The sequence below is a fragment of the Vulpes lagopus genome, chromosome 2 (assembly GCF_018345385.1).
Source record: "Vulpes lagopus strain Blue_001 chromosome 2, ASM1834538v1, whole genome shotgun sequence".
NCBI lineage: Eukaryota > Metazoa > Chordata > Mammalia > Carnivora > Canidae > Vulpes > Vulpes lagopus.
The window spans coordinates 164913036-164937160 of NC_054825.1; the positions used below are offsets into that span (position 1 = coordinate 164913036).

General features: G+C 49.5%; 1 protein-coding gene across 4 annotated transcripts in view; it reads right to left on the reverse strand.

Annotated features, from left to right (window-relative positions):
* The window catches only part of BICRA (BRD4 interacting chromatin remodeling complex associated protein), an 82911-nt gene that overhangs the window by 33763 nt on the left and 25023 nt on the right, over positions 1-24125 (reverse strand). The window contains exon 1 of one of the 4 annotated variants that reach the window (XM_041742313.1): positions 17650-18778. The exons of the other annotated variants lie outside the window; for them this stretch is intronic. The gene's annotated coding sequence lies outside the window, so the exon portion shown is untranslated. Of the gene's footprint in view, positions 1-17649; positions 18779-24125 lie in introns of those variants that run through there. 4 annotated transcript variants of the gene reach the window in all.

Sequence of the window (24125 nt, forward strand, 5' to 3'; positions counted from 1 at the left end):
TCCCGTTACTGCACAGACAGAGCCAAAGCTGCCTGATGTCCCCACCTCATACCCGTGCCATCGTTATACCCACTGAGCCCTCCTGGTTGCCAGGGAGGCAGGAGCAATGCCGACTCGAGTGTCACAGCTCAGGACACTCGTCCCCCAAAGCACGCCAGGGGGCCAAAATTCGAACCCAGACCCTGTGATTCTGGAGAGCTCCTTCCTCACCACCGGGCTATAAAAAGCAGGAAACGCCAGGCCTGAAAACCTCAAGCTGCTAGCGAGAACAGCCATGACGCAACAATGACAAAGTGTCCTTCCAGAAGATCCTGTGAATGCCTCCTGCACTGGAACCGCGAGCGGAGTTCTGCATTGTCATCAGGAGCTGTGCACAAGCCAGATCGCCCAGCAGGGCGCGGAATGAGAAGTCTCCACCAGGCTCCAGGAACAGGCTGATTCTTCATTTCCCAACGGGAATCTCGGGACCCCCCCCCCCCGGGGGGGGGGGCGACAGGTCACAAACATCAAAGTCCTCAGAACTGTATCCTTCCGGGATGGGAAGGGGAAAGAGGCCGATGTGGCCGAGCCGGGCTGCTGTGCTCCGAACACCACCGCCCGGCCCTCCCCTCGCCTTACTCACACAAGCCCGATGGCGTTCGGGGTAACACTTGCCAACTCCAAGATGTAAACAAAGGCTGTTCTGAGTCAGTCTTTTTCAAACTATGGGTCACGCCTTGAAGGGTTGTGAAATCAAATTAGCAGGTTGTGACCAGGGGGAAAAAAAAATTTTTTTTTTAAATTAAATAGTATAGAGTCCAATGGGATGGAACAGAAGAGAAAATATTAAAAGGCATCCTACGTGGTAAGCGTTAAATACCGGTTTGTGAGACGGGCTTCAATTATGTGTGTCTGTATGCGTACGTATTTCCTACTGTGGGCTGCGGTCGAAATAGCTTTAAAATGATTAGACTAAACCAGTGGCGCTCCTATCCCCTGTCTCCAACGTTCACTTTCCTAGGCTTCCTTGTGCCTAGGGTCGCCCCGGTTCTGCAGATAGGAAGAGCCCAAGGGCACGGACTTGGGGCCGGTTTTCCTTCCAGAATGTAAAGACAGAACTCCCCCAGGGAGAAAGAGCTTTTGCTTCCCACTTCCAGCTTTGAGTACAGTTGAGATGACTGGAGCTGTTGCAGCCATTTTGCAACAACGAGGCAACCAACCTAAGCAGATAAGCCCACCTGCACAGGAGAGCTGTTGGGAGGACAGAAAAAGAGGCTGAGTTCTTCATGACTCCTCTGCAGTGCCTGCCTCCAGACTTCCTAATCCTTAATCCTTACAGCTCAAACCACTATTAGGCTTCCTGTTATTTGGAGCCAAACACAACCTGACCGCTTAGCGTGCATTTCCAGATATCTCTGCAACCCATCGCAAGGACTCTCCCAGGCTTCCGTGGGTCACGGACTGTCTTCTGTGTGTCACTGATTGAGAGGGCTCAGAAAATGGAACGGGGCAGGTGGAAAGAAGACCTGAAAGAAAAGATCACTGTGGCTGATTGCAAAAGTGGCCAGAAATTTTCCCTGGTCCCATACTCTGCAGCCCCTCCTACCAAGAGATGGGGGTCTGTCGCCACACACCTTGACCCTGGGCTGGCCTGACTCGCTTTGGCTGACAGAATGTGGCAGGAGTGATGGTGTGTCTTTCTGAGCCTACACCTCAAGAGACCTGACACACTTTCACTCTTTGCCCAGCTGCTGTGTGAAGAAGCCTGGGCTGGCCCACTGGGGGACAAGAGTCACATGCCCATCACCTCCACCATGCCAGCTCACATCCAGTCAAGTCCTAGAAGCAGAGCCACCCAGGTGACCTACAACTGACCACAGACACCGAGGCAAGGCTAGAAGTACCCAGTGGTGCCCAGTCCAAATTCCTACCACTGGGAGCATAGCTTTGTTTCCAGCCGCTGTGGCATATCGTGTTCTCCAAAGACAACTGCAACGATGTCACTGGTCCCCTCTCGTCCCTCACGGTGCAGACCTGCTACTCCTCTCGAATCAAGAAGAGTCTGTGACAACTTCACCCAGGACAGTGCAACAGACGTGCCACTATGTGACTTCACAGGCCGGGTTGTGGATGGCAATTTAGTTTCCACCTTGTCCACTAGGACATTTGTCTGGAAGCCCTGAGCCACCTTGACAGAAGTCTGACTACTCTGAGGCCGCCATGCAGTGGGGAAGCCTGATGGAGCCCCTGGAAAGACCACGAGCAGGTGCTCTGCCCGAAAGTCCTATCATCGGGGCGCCTGGGTGGCTCAGTGGGTTAAATGTCTGCCTTCAGCTCCGGTCATGATCCCAGGGTCTGGGATCGAGTTCCATGTTGGGCTCCCTGCTCAGCAGAGAGTCTGTTCTCCCTCACCCCCACCCCTCCCCCTGCTCCTTCTCTCTCTCTCTCACTCACTCTCTCTCTAATAGATAAAATCTGAAGAAAAAAGAAAGTCCTGTCATCCAGTTACCCTAGCCCAGGTGCCAAGCATGTGTGAGATCAATCAGGCCTTCAGCCCCCAGGTTTTGTCTTGCAGCCAAGACCCCAGACATGGTGGAGGAGAGACTCACTGTCAAGTCCCATGTCAAATTCTTGACCTGTAAAACTTATAGGCACACTACAGTTGTTCCTTTAAGCTGTTACATGTGTGGATAATTTGATTTTTTTTTTTTAAAGATTTACCCATTTATGTATTTATTTATTTGGGTGGGAGGAGGCGGAGAGAGAGCACACATGTGCACCACAAGCGGAGGTGGGGGCAGTGGAACAAGTGGACTCCCCACTGAGCAGGGAGCCTGACATGGAGCTTGATTCCAGGACCCTGAGGTCATGACCTGAGTGGAAGGCAGCCGCTTAACTGACAGAGCCACCCAGGTGCCCTGTGGATAATTTGTTAAACAGTGACAACTTGGGGGTTGTTACGCAGCAGCAGCAGCTAACTGATGCAGCTCTCCCCAGAGACGAAGGGCCCACCTTGACCTTGCACCTCTGGCTCCACCCAAGTCTTACCTGCTCACTCTACCTCCCAAACCTCCCCAGGCCCCCTACTCCTCCTCTCCACAACCACTGTCTCTGCTCACATCAAGACTCCATCATTTTTCTTTTCACCCATCCATCCACGCAGCCTGTGTTAACAATCCGCTTGTTCACAATCAGCTGCACCGGTTGTTAAAATACTCAGATGCTTCCATACTGACTGGCAGATAAATGCTGCCTGCACTCCCAGCACTCCACCTGGTCTCTCGGGATGTCCTGAACACCCCCAGGACCTAGCAATCGCAGGGTAACACCTGGCCCAGCAGGGAGCCCGCAGGACCACCTTCCCACGCCATGCCAGGCACCACCTGATCCGTACTAATGTTCCACTGCTTGTTATGAATTTTGAATTTATTTTATTCTATTCTATTCTGTTTTGAGAGAGAGAGAGAAAGAGAGAGAGAGATGGAGGGGAGTGGGGAGGTTGGGGCAAAGGAAGAGAGAGAGAATCCCAAGCAGGCTCTGCACTCAGAACCCATCTGAGGGCTCAATCTCAAGACCCTGAGGTCATAACCTGAACCAAAACAAGAGTCAGGCACCCAACCGACTGAGCCACCCTGGCGCTCTACTTGTTACAAATTTTAAATATTGTCTTGTCCATCCGTTCACACACTCACAAGTGTCACTCCTACATTTCTTCTGGGCGCTGACAGACAGGAATGGGCACTGACAGTTAAAGTCCACCAGTACAAACGTCAATCAAAATGCACACAAACGACAACGCAGAACCTGACCCCTACCGGCCAGGCTCCCTTGGCCTCCAGCTCCTCTGCGCCAACTCCCTTCCTCACTGGCCACCAGCCTGACCTGCTCGACCACAAGGCTCCTCCTGCTCGGGAGCTTTCTCAGATGGCTCCCTGGAGTTTGGGAGTCCTGGCACCGGAGGTGGTCCAGGTCTGTCCCCTCTGCCTCTGGCTGCCACTACTTCCTGCTTCATCATCCTCTTCATCACCAAAGCCAAGGTTTGCAGAGCACTTACGACGTGCTACATCTTACTACATTTCATTCCTACAACAATCCTTTGTAGTGGGTGCCACGATCTGCGTGCCCAGTTCACAGCTGACAAAACCGAGGCAGACAACGGGGTTCAGTAACTTGCCCAAGGTCACTCAGTTAGCAGAACGGCAGAGCCGGACATGAACCCAGGCCAATGGGCCCCCAAGCTCATGGGAACTACATGATGGGGCCAGCCCGGCTAGCTGCCCCCCTCCCGACCCCAAGGGGTACACTTCCTGCAATGATCTTACAGCTTCCACCTCGTACGCCCTCTTGCTCTTACACCGTCCTGAAATGCTGTAAAAATCATTTCCCACATATTAGGGTGAAATGCTGTAAAAATCATTTCCCACATATTAGGGTCAAACAGGCATATTGCGCGATGAATTCCCACAGTGGACCCGACACACAATGCCCAGAACTTGCCCTCTTACGATTTCTTTCAAGGCATATATGTAGTGCATTGAATAGTAGTAATTCCCCAAAAAGATATGACTGTGACCCAGGATCTGTGAATGCGGACTTCCCTATTTGGAGAAAAGGCTCTTGGCAGATGTTAATAAGGATCTTGGGATGAGATCATCCTAAATTGTCTGGGTGAACCCTAAATCCAATGACCAATGACCTTCTAACCGACAAAAGAGAAGCCAGAAAAGCAAAAAAAAAAAAAAGTATTCTTCCCTAGAGCATTCAGAAGGTACAACTCTGACTGCCCTGGTGGCCCTGCCAACACCTTGATTTTGGACTTGATTTGGACTCCAGAGCTGTGAGAGGATGCATTTCTGGTATTTTGAGTCACCATGTCTGTGGTATTTGTTTAGCACAGCCACAGGAAACTCGTATTGCATGTAAATTTATAAGACAGATGCATGTGATCCATCCTGGGTATACAATATATATACACAAACCACCATGTACAGTTGTACAGTTGTTCACTGCATAAAGGAACTATTGAGGTGATGCCTGGGTGGCTCAACGGTTGAGCATCTGCCTTTGGCTCAGGGCATGGTCCCAGGGTCCCAGGATCGAGTTCCACATTGGGCTTCCTGCATGGAACCTGCTTCTCCCTCTGTGTCTCTGCCTGTGTGTGTGTGTGTGTGTGTGCGCGCGCGCGTGTCTCTCATAAATAAATAAATAAACAAAATCTTTTTTTTTTTTAATAAAATCTTTAAAAAAAAAAAAAAGGAATTATTGAGTCATGGGGACAAGTGGGGCCTCAAATCCAGCTGGGGATCTGCTCACACCAGTGAGACCCAGAAAAAGGCAACGTGGAGAAAGGACTGTCTTCTAACTCACACAACGCAGCCTCTGGGACTGTGCCCTCCCAGAGGAGGGCACCTCTTTCAATTCACATTAGAAGGCCCAGTAAGAGCTAGCAAGGCCCTGGATATGTAGCCACTGGCATGCTGTGTCTACTTCAAAGCCAAAAAAGGAAAACAGGGAAAAAATGTTGATTCCTCGCCCACTCCCACCCCTTGGGGGAAGAGAGAGAAGAAGCAATTTGAGGAGCAATTAAAATCTACACCATCTTTATTTTCAGTGACCTTTAGAGTTCTAAAAATCATTGAATTAGTTTAACAACATAGAAGCGTGCCCTATAAAACTTGGATTGCTCATAAAGCAACTGCTGTCTAGTTCCTAAAAGCCTTATTTATACAGGTAGTTACACGCTAGAATGTTTTGTGCATCCCCCCAACCCTGCCCAATTTTTTTTTACCACTCACTGCTGTTCTAAACGCAGCTAGAAAGCTATGGGCTCGCCAAGAAAATCAGGTATCTCAAAAGGTGTTTTTTTTTCCCCCTTAATGCTGGTTTATTTTATTTTTTATTTTTTATTTATTTATATATTTTTAAAAAGATTTATTTATTTATTTATTTATTTATTTATTTATTTATTTATTTATTTATTTATTCAGAGAGAGCAAAGAGAGAGGCAGAGGGAGAAGCAGGCTCCACGCAGGAAGCCCGATGTAGGACTCGATCCCGGTTCTCCAGAATCACACCCCAGGCTGCAGGCGGCGCTGAACCGCTGCGCCACCGGGCTGCCCTATTTTATTTTATTTTTTAAAGATTTTGTTTATGGGGATCCCTGGGTGGCGCAGCGGTTTGGCGCCTGCCTTTGGCCCAGGGCGCGATCCTGGAGACCCGGATCGAATCCCACGTCGGGCTCCCGGTGCATGGAGCCTGCTTCTCCCTCTGCCTGTGTCTCTGGCTCTGTCTCTGCCTGCTCTGTCTCTCCTTCTATCTCTCAAGAATAAATAAATAAAATCTTTAAAAAAAAAAAAAGATTTTGTTTATTTATTCATGAGAGACAGAGAGGCAGAGACACAGGCAGAGGGAGAAGCAGGCTCCATGCAGGGAGCCCAACCTGGGACTCGATCCTGGGACTCCAGGATCATGCCCTGGGCCAAAGGCAGGCGCTCAACTGCTGAGCCACCGAGGCGCCCCTTAACGCTGGTTTATTAAAAGAAAAAAAAACAAAACAGAGGGAAAAACTCCCAGAAGTGAAACAGGCAGTGGGTGGGGGCAGGGAACAGAAGCAAGAGCTTCGTTGACTGGACACAGGGCCTCCTGGGGCTCTGGGCAACAGGGAAGCCTTTTAAAAGGCTGGGTTTCACAGAAGGTTTGGGGTTTGGGGCCTGGGAGCATGTCTAACAGCTTCGAGCTGATGCTGATACTGTTGGACCAGGGGCCACACCCAGGGAACTGCTGCTCTAGAACCTTCTGTCTCCTCCTCTTCCTCCTCAGGGCTTTTGCTCTCCTACTGAACACAGGCCACCAGCTCCTAGCCAGTGACAGGTGGCTTCACAGGTCAAGAGGTGCGAAGATGTTGCCCATTATCCAAAGCCACTCCCAGCCTGACTTCCTGGTCAACAGAACTTGCATTTGGTTTCATTCAGCAATGTACTCACTCATGAGAATGAGTCACTAGGAGTGTAGGCCTTTGCCCCTTGGTCAGAAGCTTCCTTTCTCAGCCTCCTTTGCAATTAAATTGTGGACACTGGAAAGAGTTTTACATTTGGAAAAGAGAGCCCTACATTGGGAAGATTATTTGCCCCCGCTTCTTCTTCCTGCTTGAAAAACTGATGTGAAGCATGATAACAATGGCTGGTGCTGCAGCAGCTATTTTGTGCCCCGGGGGTGGGGGGGAAGGGTTGGGAAAGGTCAAAAGAATCAGAACCCAGCAGCCTGGCAATATTGAGTTGCCCTAAATCCCCAGAATAGCCTTCTATTAGACATCCTGTTCCAGAAGAGGATGAAAAACCTGGGTTAAGTTAAACATACACCTACTGTATGACCACAGCAAAAAGAATGTGCACAAAAACATTTGCGCAAAAACGTTTCACAGCAGTCTTTTCCACAAAAGCCTCAGACTGAAAACAGCACAGATGTACACTGCCTAGCAAATGAAAAAACGAACTGTGTAACAGCCACACTGTGGAGTATAGCTCAACAATGAAAGGGAACATGCTACTGTCACCGTGCAAACAACACGGATGAATCTCAAATGCATCATGGTGAGCAGAGGAAGCCAGACACAGAAGACTACCCACGGTGTGATCCCCCTCACATAAAGGTCTCAGCAAGTGAAACCGGTGGGAAGATGTCAGGGTTGTGGTGGCCTCAAGGGGACAGGCGGAGGGACAGAGGGAGGGGAATCTTCTCTGATGATGGAAATGTTCTGGATCTGGATCCTGGTGATATTTGGCAAAATCCAGCACGCCGCGTACTTAAAGATTTGTGCATTTTATTGCACATAAATTATATCCCAGTGAAGCACAGCTAGTGTGTCAAAGAAAAAAAAAAAAAGCCTGTATAATCGATTCTTGTTATTCATGGTAGTTACATTCTGTAAAGTTGCCACGATCACTGAATCAAGAAATCCTGAACTATCGCTCCTGGGGGACGCCGAGGGTTAGGCCCCTGCGAGCCCTCTAGTCACATTTTCACCAGGCGATCAATACATAACCTTGTTTTATGTGTGTTTCTGTTTAAATACACCTGATTTAATATATAGAGCTGGTTCGTTCATGGTGAACGCAAGCCAATGGCACTCTAACTCACGTCTGAACGAAGCTCATCTAGCTCGTGTGTTTTCTACAGGAGCCACTTCCAGCCTTCTCGTACTTATGAGCGCTGGGCAGTGCTTCAACACTGGGCTTGGGGGCATTTTTAAACGGTGAAATCACCCCCAACAAGCATACCAATGGTGCAAAACGTGGCACTAAAGGTTACACCACGAAAAGGGCACTGGTTTATAGTAGGGGAGCTAGGACGAGAAGCCACACGTGTTTGCTTTTTCGAATTCCACTAGGAACGGGCACATAGGGAGACTCAAATTTTTACCCCCGCTCTGTGCACATCTGCAAAAGACCGAGACAGCATGGGGAGGACTGATGGCTGGGTGGCAAGGACGAAGGCCAAGTTGATGAATTCACAAACACGGCTTCCATCGATAACGGGCTCTCCAGATTATAATGCACGTACCCCTTATTCAGCAACTTCACTTACGTATCAATTTCACTTATGTATCCTATAGGTACAGCCTGACGTGTGCAAAATTGTATGTGTAGGCAATGCTGTTTATAAGAGCAAGCTAGTGGAAACAATCCACTGGCTGTCAGTAGAAAACAGGTTGAACAAAAAACTGTGGTCCCCCGAACCTGGGGAAGGCGTTTGTTAAAAAAAAAAAAAATTGTCGAAAAAAATATGATTATTCAAGCCATCACTGGTCAGGTAAACTGTTACTTGCAGCCAAATGCACAGAGACCCAAAGTGACTCCGTGGTAAAAGGAAGTTCTGGGATTTGAACCCAGTTGTTATTATATTTTTATAGGTTTTATTTATTCATTCATGAGAGACACAGAGAGAAAGAGAGAAATAGACAGAGGGGAGCCTGATGTGGGACTCGATCCCAGGACCTCGGGATCATGCCCTGAGCCGAAGGCAGGAGCTCAACTGTTGAGCTACCCAGGCGCCCCTTGAATCCAGATTTTGTGGACACCAAAGCCTGGATGGCTTTCTAAGACACCCCACTGCCTCATTCTAATGTCAGTGAGAACCCTGGACAACTGAGCACCTGCTGGCACCGAGTGATCATCCTTCCTTCCACCCTCCTGCAGCGAAATGCTTTTCTTCCTGGATTTAAGCACAGCTTTCTAATTTCTCGTCAGAGTGGAGCTGTCTTCAGGAACTAGCTAACCCCGACGGCTCCAAGGTGCCACGCTTCCTTCCCATTTCTTAATAAATCCCCCATCCTTCCCTGGTTTTTGCAACCAGCCCTGTCCGTGTAAACCTGCCCATGAGCACTGCCTGGAGGGCTGCGGGGGAGTCGCTAACTGCCTTTCTGCTTCCTCTCTGGTTCCTTCTAAACTCGGTTCCTCACTTGGTGGCCAAAAAAACGATTCCGTTTTATTTAAGGTTGTGTCGCTCCCAGCAGCGCATTCTGCTGGCAGGAGCCAGGCCGCAGAGACATAGGACACGCTGCAGAGTAGACAATGGCGAGGATGGAGGAGAAAGGTGGTGAGGGAAAGGGGGGATGCATGTTAGCTGCAGTGGTCAGGACAGCCTCACAGATAAGAGGAATATGAGCAGATGTGCAGGAGAGAAGAAGAGAAGCAATGTGGACACACAGGGAAAGGCTTCTGAGGCAGAAGGTACAGCGGATGCAAAGGCCCTGAGGTAGAAATGAGGCAGGAGTGCTTGAGCAACAGTAAGGAGGTGAAGAGGGGTCAAAGAGGCAAAGTCAAAGAGCAAGTAATGGAGGGCCCGGTGGGCTGAGGTGAGGTCCTGGGATTTGATTCTAAAGGAGCCCAGGAGATGGGAGCACTCTCAACAGAGTGGGCCATGACCTGACTCGGGTTTTCACAGGATCCCTCTGGCTGCTGCGTGGAAAAGGGATTGCAGGAAGTGGGGTAGGGGCAGGGAGCCCAGAGAGGAGATGCTGGTGGCAGGGCAAGAAGTGAAGACTGCCTGGACTCTGGATATGAGGGCAGAGCAGCAGAGTCAGCAGAGGGACTGCCCAGGGGAGGTAGGGAAAGAGGGCCCTCCAGAATCTGCAAGGGACAGGAGGAGGGCAGAGTGGATAACAGAGGGCAGCCAGGTGGGCTGTGCAAACACAGCTTCATACAAGCTCTTTGGTTTGACCTAGCACCTTCTCCAGTGAAGACGTTTCTATCTAAGGTATTCTGATAGTCCCAACGCTACCATCACCCGGGTCAACGCACACCCTCCCCAGGGCCAGGCAGGTTGGGGTGCTCAGAGCCTCAGAGAACGAGAAAGGGCTGCAGTGGGGCATTCAGGCCAGGGACGTACAAGCCCTCCGAGCCTTCCTCTCACAGACATGCCTTTTGTATTTTGTTTCAGGATCTGTCCTCACCCCAAAATCTAAAAACAGTCTCTAAGTTTATGTGCAGCTTTGAATCCGTATACTACCTTGGGGTAAACGGTGTGAGGTAGGGATCCAAATCCATCTCTTTCCAAATGGATGACTATTTTTTTTTGGCACCAGCTCCAGTTACTAAGAGTCTCCCTTCCCCACGGATCTGACCAGTGGCCACAGTGGTCCTTCTAGGACGTGTCCATACATGCCTGCCTCTCGTCCTGGGCTCTCTGCTCTGTTCCGTTGGTAGAACGTCCATTTCTATTTATTCCCTAACCTCAGAGATAAAGCGGATTCAGCGGGACAAGTAATCAATATATGGATTGAGGCTGGGCAAAGGTGATGTGCAGTCAAGGGAGTGAGGTGTCTCAGGGGAGGGTACAGGATCCCCCAAAGCAGAAAGCGTGAGGTCCCTTAGCCTGACAATACATTCCTGAGCAAGTTGACTTATATATTATACTATTGACTTTGAGGCTCAAGAAGAGACCAAAAGATTAAAAATACAGACACATACGCTCACGTATTATACGATTCCATTCATATGCAATTAGACAGAGGGGATGGTTGTGTAACGTGTACATATATACTTTATAATAAACAGATGACAGTTAAGAGCCTGGAGTTTGCAATCAGACCTCCTGGCTGCCACTTCATTGTATGTTAACCTTGGCCAAGCCACTACCTCCTCCAGGTGCCTCTGTTTCCTTCTCTGTAAAATCGGATTACAAGTTGTGTTCAGACCACTGAACTGAGGTGACACGTGCAAGTATATATCTACGCTCAGTCACACGCTTACCACTTTCAGAGCCAGGAGCGTCGAATCAAAAGCACGGTGTCCTCAGTCACACGATCAAGGTCAACATCTCCAGGACTAAGTCAAGCTGACAGTATGCACCTTTGACGTGACAGGATGAAACGGGTACTTATCCACTGCGCTCTTCCTTCCCCAAACCCTAACTGCCAGTCTGATCACTGAGAAAAAAAATCAGACAAACCCCAAGCGAGGCACGTTCTCCAAAACGCGCGACCAGTACTTCTCAAAACCAACAAGGTCATCGGCAGTAAGGGAAGTCCGAGAAACTGCCGCAGCCACCAGGAGCCTCGGGAGACATCAGGATCAAATGCAACATGGGGCCCTGGATGGGATCCTCGAAGAGGAGCATTAGGAGAAATGAGGGAGGTCCGAATACATCTACACTTGGCTGATGGCAAAGTACCGTGTAGGTTTCTGGGTTGTGACAAATACCCCACGGTAACGTAAGGTGTCAATGTTAGGGAAAACCAGGTGTGGGCTGCATGAAAACTCTGTACTCTTTTTTTTTTTTAATCTTTTTTTAAATTTTTATTTATTTATGATAGTCACAGAGAGAGAGAGAGAGAGAGAGAGAGAGAGAGGCAGAGACACAGGCAGAGGGAGAAGCAGGCTCCATGCACCGGGAGCCCGATGTGGGACTCGATCCTGGGTCTCCAGGATCGTGCCCTGGGCCAAAGGCAGGCGCCAAACCGCTGCGCCACCCAGGGATCCCAAAACTCTGTACTCTTTTTGCAACTTTTTCTGCAGATCTAGAACTATTCGAAAATAGAGAGTTTATTACAGAAACAAAAAAAAAACCCTCAACAATCTTCAATGAACCTAAAAGCCAGCTTCCTGAGATGCCAGAGCTGGGCCTCCGAGGGTCTCCTTGGAGGCTTACGCACATCGCCTCGGCCTTCCTGTGTGGCCTTAGCAGGCTCTGTCCCCTCCGTCCCCCTGATCCTGCTCTTGGTCTCCTACAATCTCATCCCCACGCCACAGCTAAAGGGTGCTAAAGGGCTCGTGGTGGAACCCTGCTCAGCCCACACCCCTCCTGCATACAAGCCCAGCCCTCACCACAGCCCAGCAGGCCCTGCACCATCTGCCCCCACTTCCTGTCACTGCCTCCCTCTCCCCTCCGGCCACATCAGCCTCCTCAATAGTGCCCTAACACACCAGGCACACGGCTCCCTCAGGACCTTTGCACGTGCTGCTCCCTGTCTGGCAAGCATCTGCCCTTACCTCCTTCTCTCTCTTGTCATCAGGTCAGCGAGACTCAACCAGATTCTGCCGACAGCTGGAATCCCTACCCGTCCCCTTGGCACTTCCACCTCCTTGTTTTCCTTTCCTTCACAGTGCCGATTACTATCTGACTCGCTGTAAACATGATTTATCTTATCTGTGGCCTGTCTTCCACCAGGAGGGGGTGAGCGCCAGGTCTGTTTTGTTCACTTTGTGTAAACTGACAGAACGACCAAGGGGGACTCTTCTCAGTGGCTGCAGCAGATGCTGAACCACGCTGGGCTCCTGACTCATGAAGGAGCAGGGCTGGGGGAGAGAAGGAGGGACCAGTCACCAGGATGGGAGGGAGGCCTGAAGGACCCAGAAGAAACCCAGCAGTCAGTGTGAGCAGGAGAGGAGGCAAGGGGTGACTGGGAGGGGGGTGTTACAGCCAGGGTGGCCACCGTGGGCTCAGAGGAGCCCAATCCGTGGGGGCAGGCGGTGAACGTGGGCTTCAGCACAGAGTTGCTCCGCAGAGGGGAAGTGAGCAGAAGAAGTGAGCCGGGCGGAGGCCAAGGGAAGGTGGGGGCATCTCCACAGGCCAGCGCAGGCCACGCCGCAGGACTTGCCTGCCTCCCCGACCCTGCGTACCGACCCAGGAGGCAGAGGAATCCAGTCGGTCTACACCTGTGGTTCCTGCCCACTCGATGCCCAGAGCCACACAATAAGGAGGGCGACCAGCAGTTCTGCCCCCTTGGGGGTGACAGTCCTCCGTGTGAACCCTGCCCGGCCCAACAGGACCCCCCAACACAGAAGACGGGACCCCCAGGCAGCACCCCCACGTCTGCACTGACCGCAAGGATGTCCAGGGCCCCAGCACCAGGGAACAGAACATTTTCAAGTCTATAGAGCAAGCGTTCAAGAGCAAAAACCAGCAGCAAGGGCCGCCTGGGTGGCTCAGGGGTTGAGCGTCTGCCTTCGGCTCACGGCCTGATCCCAGAATCCTGGGATCAAGTCTTGCATCAGGCTCCCCCTACAGGGAACCTGCTTCTCCCTCTGCCTCTCATGAATAAATTAAACCTTTTAAAAAAATAGAATAAAATAATAAAAATGAAACCAGCAGCAATAATATCTTTCAATCATCATCCAGGGAAGATTCTAGAACACATGACGTGGGACACACGTGTGTCAAGAAGGAAGGGGAGGGAACCCTGGGTGGCGCAGCGGTTTAGCACCTGCCTTTGGCCCAGGGCGCGATCCTGGAGACCCGGGATCGAATCCCACGTCGGGCTCCCGGTGCATGGAGCCTGCTTCTCCCTCTGCCTGTGTCTCTGCCTCTCTCTCTCTCTCTGTGTGTGACTATCATAAATAAATAAAAATTAAAAAAAATACCCTCCAGTTCCATCCACGTCGAAGCAAATGGTGGGTATTTGTAAAAAAAAAAAAAAAAAAAAAAAGAAGGAAGGGGAGCCTATGGATAACTTCTACCTGGCATCATATGGAGTCTGGGGCGACTCTCTGTGTAATTCCACCCTAAGGAATAATGGGCAGGTGTGGACCAAAGGGCCCATTCTAGAATGTTCTCAGAACCCGTGAACTGGAAACAACCCAGATGCCCAAGAGAGTGTGTGAATACACTCTGGTACAGCCACACAATGGAATACTACACAGCTGTGGAAAGGGAACACACTACCAATCCACACACGGTGAGTGAAAGAAAACACCAGAGAATTTCATACATAAAGAACAAACCCAGGCAACACTCACTTGGATGGAGTTACCCTGGAGCGGAGGCTCTCAGTGGGGGTGGGGGATAGAGAGGGCGGGACACACGAGGCATCTTTGGGAGGTCAGTCACGTTATCCGGGAGCTGGTTACATGAGTGTGTCCAATCTGTGAAAATTCATCCAGCCTCACGCTTGTAAGATATGTGCACTTTTCTGTGCGATTCAACACATCACACCCTCATCTACTCCCAATGGAAGGAAAAACGGTGCGACCGTGTGCCAGCCTGTCTGGCTGTTCGTCAAAATGTTAAACATGGTGTTGCCCTATGACCCAGCAATTTCACCCCTGGTAGATGCCCAGGAGGAATGAGAACACACGTCCACGTAAAAACCCATCTGAGGATGGTCAGAGCAGAATTATTCGTAACAGCCCCAAAGGGGTAGCCAACCAAGTATGCTATCAACTGATAAGCAGAGAAACAAACTGGTACATCCACACAGTGGAGTATTATTTAGCAATAAAACAGGAACGAAGTTCTGACCCACAGGACAACACAGATGAACAAAGAAACCATCGTGCTAAGTGAAAGAAGCTGGACACAAAGGACTACCTATTTTATGACTCCACTTATACGCAATGTCCAGAATAGATACATCCATAGAAACAGAAAGTAGATCAGTGGTTGCCAGGCGCTGGGCAGACGGGAGGAATGGGAGGACAGCTAAGGGGCTTGGGGCTTCTTTTTCAAGGGAGGAAAATGTTCCAAAATTGATGCTGGTGAAGGTTACACGGCCCTGCAAATGTATCATAAACCACGGAATGTACACTTTACACGGCAGGTGAATTTTATCTCAAGAAAGCTGGAGTTTTGGGGATCCCTGGGTGGTTCAGCAGTTTAGCACCTGCCTTTGGCCCAGGGCGTGATCCTGGAGTCCTGGGATCAAGTCCCGCATCGGGCTCCCTGCGTGGAGCCTCCTTCTCCCTCTGCCTATGTCTCTGCCTCTCTCTCTCTCTCTGACTCTCATGAATAAATAAATGAAATCTTAAAAAAATAAAAAAAGCTGTTTTTTTTTTAAAAAAAGTATTAATATGCGGGGATGGGGGTGCCTGGGTGGCTCAGTCCATTAAACACCTGCCTTCAGCTCAGATCATGATCCTGGAGTCCCAGGATCGAGTCCCACCATCAGGCTCTCTGCTCAGTGGGGAGTCTGCTTCTCCCTCTCCTTCCCTTCCCCCTGCTTGTGCTCTCTGTCAAATAAATAAATAAAATCTTAAAAAAAAAAAAAAGTACCTATGGGGTAGAGGTGGGCAAAATGGGTGAAAGGGGGGGGCGGTTCAGAGGTACAAATTTCCAGTTCCAAAATAAGTAAGTCATGGGGATATAATGCACAGCATGGTGACTAGTTAATAATGCTGTACTGCATATCTGCAAGTTGCTAAGACAGGAAATCTTAAAAGTTCTCATTACAAGAAAAATTCTTTATGTATGGTGATGAATGTACACTAGACACAGAGCTGATCATTTCTCAGTACGTACAAATATGGAATCATTACATTGCACACCTGAAACTAGTATGTTATGTGTCAAATATACCTCAATACAAAGTAAAGAAAAAATAGGGGCACCTGAGTGGCTCAGTCGGTTAAGTGACTGTCTCTTGATTTTGGCTCAGGTCATGATCTCAGGATCATGAAATCAACCCCTGCATCAGGCTCTGCACTGGGCGTGAAGCCTGCTCAAGACTCTCTCTCCCCCATCCCTCTGCCCCTCACCTCTCATACATGCAGGGGCTTGCGGAAGGAAGGAAGGAAGGAAGGAAGGAAGGAAGGAAGGAAGGAAGGAAGAAAGGAAGGGAGGAAGGAAAAAGTAACTATGTATGAGAGTATTAGTGGACCCTTTATTTCACAAATAAAAAAAGGAAAAGTAGCAAATATGTCCTGACTACCTCAAGGCACTTGTTTATCCTATTTTACACAGTGAATGGTGAGCACTCCCCTGGTCATGGAACAGGTCTGCCTGCAAGTTGGACTCCCAGCTCTGTCGTTTCTGGTCTCTCCCAGGACCCCGCTCTGGTCCCAGAGGGAAAAGGGGGCTGGTATCCTGGACCAGCCCAGGCGGTACCTGGGACACACCTTCTCACCCTCTCTCCTCTGTGCCTCTGCTATGGCATATGCCTCCTTCTGCTTCACTGACATTGTCCCTTCCTTCACTCAAAATTAAGAAATCATTTCCAGAGCCACATTATGCCTGAGTATCTTCATCCTCCCCACTGGTGTCTCTGCCTCTCCTCCCTCAGGGACCATGTGGTCAGAACCTGAGTCAGCTCGTGTCCCTTGTCTGGTGAGAACCTTCAAGTTCTGGTCTCACTCAGAGAAAAAGTAAAGTCTTCACTGTGGCCCACAAGGCCCAAAAAGATCTGCCATGCTACCCTCTGCCCTCAAATCATGCTCTCTCCCCTTTGCTTGCTCAGCTCCAGCCACATAGGCCTCCTCAATATTCTTCAAACACACTAGGCACCGACCTATCTCAGGGCCTTTGCACTGGCTCTTTCCTCCTCTGTCTGGACTGCTCTTCCCCAAAAACCCACACAGCCTATCCCTTAACCTCCCTCAGGTCTCTATACAAATGTTAACCCCAGTGACCTCACCTTCCCTGATCATTCTTTTTAAAAGTACAGCCCAACCCCCTGCACCCTGATCCCTCTTATCCTGCTTTATCTTTGTTAGGAACACTTACTGACATCTGACATAGTAAATATTTTACTGGCTTATCTTGTTTATTGTCAGTCTCTGAAGTAGACACTTGAGAAATATTTGCTAAATATTGGGTAATTGTGCACAGTTGTGCAGGTTGTACACTGCACAACACCCCCCTTCCAGCCCTCCCCACTCCCTGCTCCCAGAGAGGCAGTCCCATCTTAGGACACTGTAGATTTGTGTATACATATGACCACAATTTTCTGGCAGATGGCAGAAAAGGGTCATGAGAAAGGGGCATCTGTTTTTAGTTCCACAAAAGCACCACATGAGCTCAGGGAGGCCTGAGTTAAATAAATAGGCAAACTGCTGCTTCAGATGCAGCCAGAAAGCACCACACACACCCAGACCGCGTTTGTTCAGATCCTACTCTGCTATTTAAGCCCTGGTCTGACCTTGGGCAAGGCACTTCTCCCCGCACCTCCGTCTACCTCGGGTCTCCAGGAACCGTAACGCCCCCACGATAGGGGCGTGAGGCTTAAATGAAGCCATATGTACAAAGTACATGACCTGGGGCTTAGCGGATGTGCTGGAGAAGGTGCACTATCATCACAGTAGCTATTGTTCCCAAGTCCCCAGGATTAAGCTTTGAAAAATACTACGAGGGGAGGAGGTGGGGGTGCCGATCTTAGGTGTTGGGTGTTCAGCCTGTCTGCGCTGGGCTGAGCTGCCCCATGGGCTTTGGGTTCACCTAGAGAGAGGACCCAGCCCTACTCACCAAGGTTCCGATCTCTTCCCAGGGACAGTGGGGGACGCTGGTGTCCACATCCTGGAGCAGAATCCCCAGCTCCGGGGGCACAAGCTCTCAGCGGGCATTCCCAACCCGTGATGTGCACCCCCCTGGCTGGTTCCCAAACCCCCCACCCCCGACCCCGGGCTGAGCTCGACCTCCAGAATTTTCCTCCCAGTCTTCTTCAGCTCTCAATACACGCACGTCACTCTAGTCAACTATGCAAGAATGAGTGCCCCGAGGGCAAGGGGAAAAGCAGATCGATTGGGAGGAAATATGCCAAAGCACTAACGAGGCCGCGCTACCCCGGGTAACAGAATTATGAGTCGCTTCTGTGTTCTCAGCTTTTCTAGAATTTCATATATTCCAATTTGACCCCCCTTCCTCCTTTTTCCTTCGAATGATCTTGCACTGCCTTTTTTTTGCACTGCCTGTTGAGAGATTGCGTTTTGCTTTCACTTTTTATTGAAACTGCCCGCCACCCACCCGGAGCGCACACATCACGTCAATAAGTGCAACAGATTGTCCCCAACTGAACATGCCAGCCGCCGGGACAGGAACAAGGTGAGAGGCCTTGCCAAGTGTTCCTTGGAAAGGAAGAACCTGAGGGCGGTCAGGGGAACAGGTTCTGGAAATTCGAAGCAGGGATGTGTAACGTGACTCTCAGAATCCCACTGGGAGGAACCAGAAGTCAAAGCCCCCAAAGAGGGACCTCCTCCAAAGGTCACTGGTCTGGAGCCTTCCAAAAGGCAATGTCCCGAAGCCCAGGGAAGGGCCAAGAAAAGACTCCCAGCGGAGGGAAGCAAAAGAGAGAGGACGGCCCTGATGCGATGCGTGATCCCAAACAGGATCCTCTGGGGTGGGGGTGGGGAGAAGCAGGGATCTGGCTATTCCGAGCCTTACTGGGACGACTGACAAATCCAGAACACAAAGGAGGAGACGAGCAGATAACAGGGCTGTGTCAATGTTCAACCAGGAGCGCTTGATCGCTATCCCCCGCTTACGTAAGAACATCCTCGAGCTTCTTCGGAAACACGCATCAAAGCGTCAAGGGCAAAGAGCACGTGGGAACCTTGCTAACCGCCAGTGGCTTACGAAAAAGAAAGAATATTGCGCGCGCGCGCGTGTGTGTGTGTGTGTGTGTGTGTGTGTGTGTGTGTGTGTAGAGTTCAGGTAGGACGGGTCCATTTTCCAGATGCGGGCCCTGTGACTCCCAGGCAGGACACCTTTTGCTCCACTGGCCGATGGCAACAGAAAAAAAGAGAAGGAAGAAGGAAACGCGGTACAGTGCTCCGAGGTGACGAATCCACATAAAGATTTCCCTATCTTGGGATCCCTGGGTGGCGCAGCGGTTTGGTGCCTGCCTTTGGCCCAGGGCGCGATCCTGGAGACCCGGGATCGAATCCCACATCAAGCTCCCGGTGCATGGAGAAGCTCCCGGTGCATGGAGCCTGCTTCTCCCTCTGCCTGTGTCTCTGCCTCTCTCTCTCTCTATGTGACTATTATAAATAAATAAAAATTTAAAAAAAAAAAAGATTTCCCTATCTTTATTATTTTTGCCATGTCTCTAGGGCTTTTGAAGTTTTCTTTAAACTAGGAAGGGCAGGGGCGCCTGGGTGGCTCAGTGGTTAAGTGTCTGCCGGGGTCCTGGGATCGAGTCCCGCATCGGGCTCCCCTCAGGGAGCCTGCTTCTCCCTCTGCCTATGTCTCTGCCTCTCTCTGTATCTCTCTCATGAATAAATAAATAAAATCCTTAAAAAAAAAATAAAAGGAAGTCCAGCTAGTTCTGGGGCCACACTGCCTGGATCTGCCCTTAGCTCTGTTCCTCTTGGCTGTTCAACCTGGAGCCAGTGACTCCCCCTCTCTGTGCCTCGGTTTCTGCGTCTATAAAACGGGCATCAAAATAAAGAATAACCGCCACACAGGCCAGTGGTGTTCCACTTGAGCACGCGTAGGGGTATTTTATAGCCAATCTGCGTTCCAACGGGGCTTAAATATTCTCAACAACACCCCTGCTTATGGGGCTGTTTCAGGATTTAATGAGTCCACACACAAAAGACATGAAATGCTCAACGTTAACTGTTAACCACACGAGTGAACCAAGGCCATGAAAATTTATGCCTCGCTCTCCTAGCTACAGTACAGGCTGCACAAAGTGACAGAACATGGCTTCTCCGTTGTCAGTCTGTCCATGGACACCTCCCCGGGGGGCTGGTCCCTGTCTGATGCTGGGCACCTTGGTGACAGCAATGAGTGGCCCAGGGACAGTGAGGCAGGGCCCTGTGTCCTAGGAAGTGGCCCTCCAGGGTCTGGACGGAGCCTCCGTGGCACAGAAAGAGCTTCATTCAAATGTGTCACTCTGACAGTCAGCAAACCAGAAGCCCCAGATATAGATCTGGTTGACACAGAGTTACTTTTGTGAGCCAAATTTTAGAAAGCCAGAGAAATGTTCTGTAAAAGACTCCAGGCTTCCAGCTTTTCTTGAAAAACTGGAATATCGGCCCTGTGACGAGAAGTGAACGGCACCTGACCCCTTTTGACAAGGACACGGATGCAGGATACGTGAAGAAACCTACAAGCTGACAATTAAGATGACACACAACCCAATTTCAAAACAAGCAAAATAAGGTCTACAAAGTGGCACATAAGCCAACTGAGAGGTTCAACATCTGAAGTCACTGGGGAAATTTAAATCGAGACCATAACAAAACACCCACTACATACCCATCAGAATGTCTACAATGAAAAAGACCAGGGCACCCGGGTGGCTCAGTGGGTTAAGCATCTGCTTTCCGCTCAGGTCATGATCCCGGGTCCTGGGATGGAGCCCCACGTGGGCTCCCTGCTTAGTGGGGAGTCTGCTTCTCCTTCTCCCTCTGCCCCTCTCCCCTGCTCATGCCCCCTCCCTCTGTCTCTATCTCAAATAAATAAATAAACTTTTTAAAAAATCATAAATAAAAAAAATGAAAATGACACTAGCAAGCGGTGGTGATAACACGGAGCATCTGGAACTCCTCGACCTTGCTGGGGCAACGCAAACCATAACAGCCTCGTTGAGACACAGCTGGGCAGTTTCAAATACAGTTAAACACATCCTTATCTGCCTTAGTCATTCTACTCCAACATATTTACCCAGGAGAAACGATAGCATGTGTCCACACAAAGATTAGTACATGAGAGTTCACAGCAGCCTCAATTTGTCAGGGCCAAACACTGGAAACGACCCAAAGGTCCACCAACAGGTGAAAGGATAAACACGTTGTGATCTACCCACACAACGGGATCCTGCTCAGCAATGAACAGAAAGCAGGCACTGACAAACGCATCACGGATGAATCTCAAAATCCCTCTGCTGTGTGGCAGGAGCCGGATGTACAGAGAACATGCCATGTGACTCCATTTATATCAAATTCTAGGAAAGGCAAATCAAATCTATTGTTACAGAAAGCACAGTTTATTGCCCGAGCCCGGGAGGCAGGGAGCACTGCTGGCAAGAAGGCAGAGGCCTTCTGCTTTAGGGAAGCAAATGTTGTGTCTCGGCTGTGAGGGTGGTTTACACAATGGTACTATTTGTCAAAATGCATCCAGGTCACTCAGTGAGTAAGGGCCCTCTCCCACCACCCTGGGGTCCCCCTCCCAGCAGAGTACCCCCCCCCACCCCCAGTTCTGGGGCAGTCTGATACCATCAATTGCCTTCACTGGACCTTGCACGCTGCCCCCAGGGGAGGGCATGATCCAAAACCTCCGAGAAACCCAGATTTCATCCCCTGAATAACAGGGAGCAAGAGGGACTGCGGGTTTCTGTGTAAGATGACTACTCAGTCAAGACCAAGCACCGCGAGGCTGAGAAACCGGGGCCAGATTGGAAAGAGATCAGAATTCACAACACACAGCCCCCCATGAAAAGACACTCCACATCATCAGCCATTGGGACCACGCAAATCAAAACCAAAATGAAACACCACTTTGCACCACCGGGATGATTATAATAAAAGAGATGGAAAAATTAGAGTCCTCATGACTTGTTGGTGGGAATGTAAAGCAGTGCAGCCGTTGGGGAGAACATCTGGTGGTTGGTTCCTCAAGAAGCCAACAGAGAAGGGCACCCGGGTGGCTCAGCAGTTGAGTGTGTGCCTTTGGCTCAGGTCGTGATCCTGGAATCCTGGGATTGAGTCCCGCATCACTCTGCCTCTGTCACTCTCTGTGTCTCTCATGAATAAATAAATAACATCTTTAAAAAAAAAAAAAGTCAACAGAGTTACCATATGACCCAGCAATTCCACCTGCAGGGATGCATACAGGCAAGAAAAGTAAATGCATATCCACACAAACATTTGTGCATGAATATTCACAGCGGCCTGACTCATAATGACCAGGAAGGAAAAACTACACAATGTTTGTTAACTGATAGGCAGGGCAAGGAAAGGTGGCAAATCCCTACGATGGAATGTTATTCAGCCTGTAAAAAGGAATGCAGCACTGATCCACCGTTACAATGTGGACAAGCCTCAAAATCACCATGCTAAGGAGGGCAGATAAAAAAGACCTGCATGTTGTAGGAATCCATTTATATGAAATCTCCAGAAAAATCTATAGAAACAGAACGCAGCAGGAGTGCCTGGATGGCTCAGTCAGTTAGGCATCTGCCTTCAGCTCGGATCATGATCCCGGGGTCCTGAGATGGAGCCCCCATCTGGCTCCCTGCTCAGCATAAGTCTGTTTATCTCTCTCCCTGTGCCCCGACCCCTGCTTGTGCTCTCTGGCTGATGCGCACACTCGCTCTTTCACTCTCTCTCTCTCTGTCAAATAAATAAATAAAATCTTTAAAAAAAAAAAAAGAAAAGAAAGAAAAGAAACAGAAACAGAAACAGAAAGCAGATGATTCGTGGCTGCCAGAAGCTCACAAGGGAAAACGCAGGGCTTGGGGAAACGAGGGCACTGCCAATGAGTGCGGGTTTCTTTCTGGGGTGATAGAATATTCCAGAATCTGACGGTGGTGATGGTTGTGCAACCCTGTGACTACACTAAAAACCACTGAATTGTGCACCCTAGAAGGGTGAATTTTATGGCATGTGAATTACATCTTAATTTTTAAGAATGTAGAAAAAAAAAAGCACATCCCTTGAAAATACCAGATAACTTTTATTTATTTATTTTAAAAGATTTTATTTATTTATTCATGTGAGACACAGAGAGAGAGAGAGAGAGAATGTGTGTGAGAGAGGCAGAGACACAGGCAGAGGGAGAAGCAGGCTCCATGCAGGGAGCCCGATGTGGGACTCGATCCCAGGTCTCCAGGATCATGCCCCGGGTCGAAGGCAGGCGCGAAACTGCTGAGCCACCCAGGGATCCCGTCTTTTAATTTTCTTAGGTTTGACAATGTGGTTGTGGTCCTGTAAGAAAATGTCCGTTTTTGTTCTTTAAATACGTACTGACGTATGTGGAATTAAAATGACAAGAGATCTGGAATTTGCTTTGAAATCCTTTAACAATAACAAACCAGAGATCAATAAAGCCAGTGTGTAGTGTGGCCAAATCTGGACGTGCGTGGAACTGGGGATATAAGTAACGGATTCATCGTGCTGTTTTCTCCACTATCTTTCTTTTTTTTTTAAATAGATTTTATTTATTTATTCATGAGGGAGAGGCAGAGACACAGGCAGAGGGAGAAGCAGGCTCCCTGCAGGGAGCCCAATGTGGGACTCGATCCTAGGACCCCAGGATCACGCCCTGAGCCAAAGGCAGATGCTCAACCACTGAGCCACCCAGGTGCCCCACTGTCTCCACTTTCATGTACACTTGGAAATTTTCCTAATTTTTTTTTTTTTAATTTGCCCCAGCAATTCCAACCCTGGGATCTTAAATTACAGTTCTACTCACATTGACACAAATCAACACTGCACAGCTACTCACTGTCGCCTTGTTTGTAAGAGACTGGAGCTAACCTAAGCACTCAGCAAAAGGGCACTGGTTCCACAAGTTAGGGCCCTCCAATGCAGCTGTGACAGGCTCTGAAGTTGATAAGTTATAGAACTTCCAGGATATCTTATTCAAAGGTAAAGGACAGAGCCATGTTAGAACACCCTGTTATTAGTGCCTTAAAAAAAAGTGTGTGCGTGCGCACAAGTGCATGCACGCGACCATGTGTGATGCTTACACATGCACAGAACATCTCTTGGGAAAGAAAGCCTAAAAAGTATAACCGTGTTACCTCTAGGAAGAGGATAGCTGGGAGTCAGTGGGGAGAGAGGGAGACTTTTTACTAGAAATCTCTGATGCCATTTGTTTTTGTACTTGGGCATGTGTTCCCACTCCTCCCCAAAATCTATAATCAACACATAAATTTGTAAAAGCCTCCAAGCAAAGCTGTTTCCTAAGCATGGCCATGTCCCCACACATCTCCCCTGGGGCTGGATTAGAAGGATCAGGTTGTCTCCCTCCCCTGGGGTGGGCAGCTGGCACCG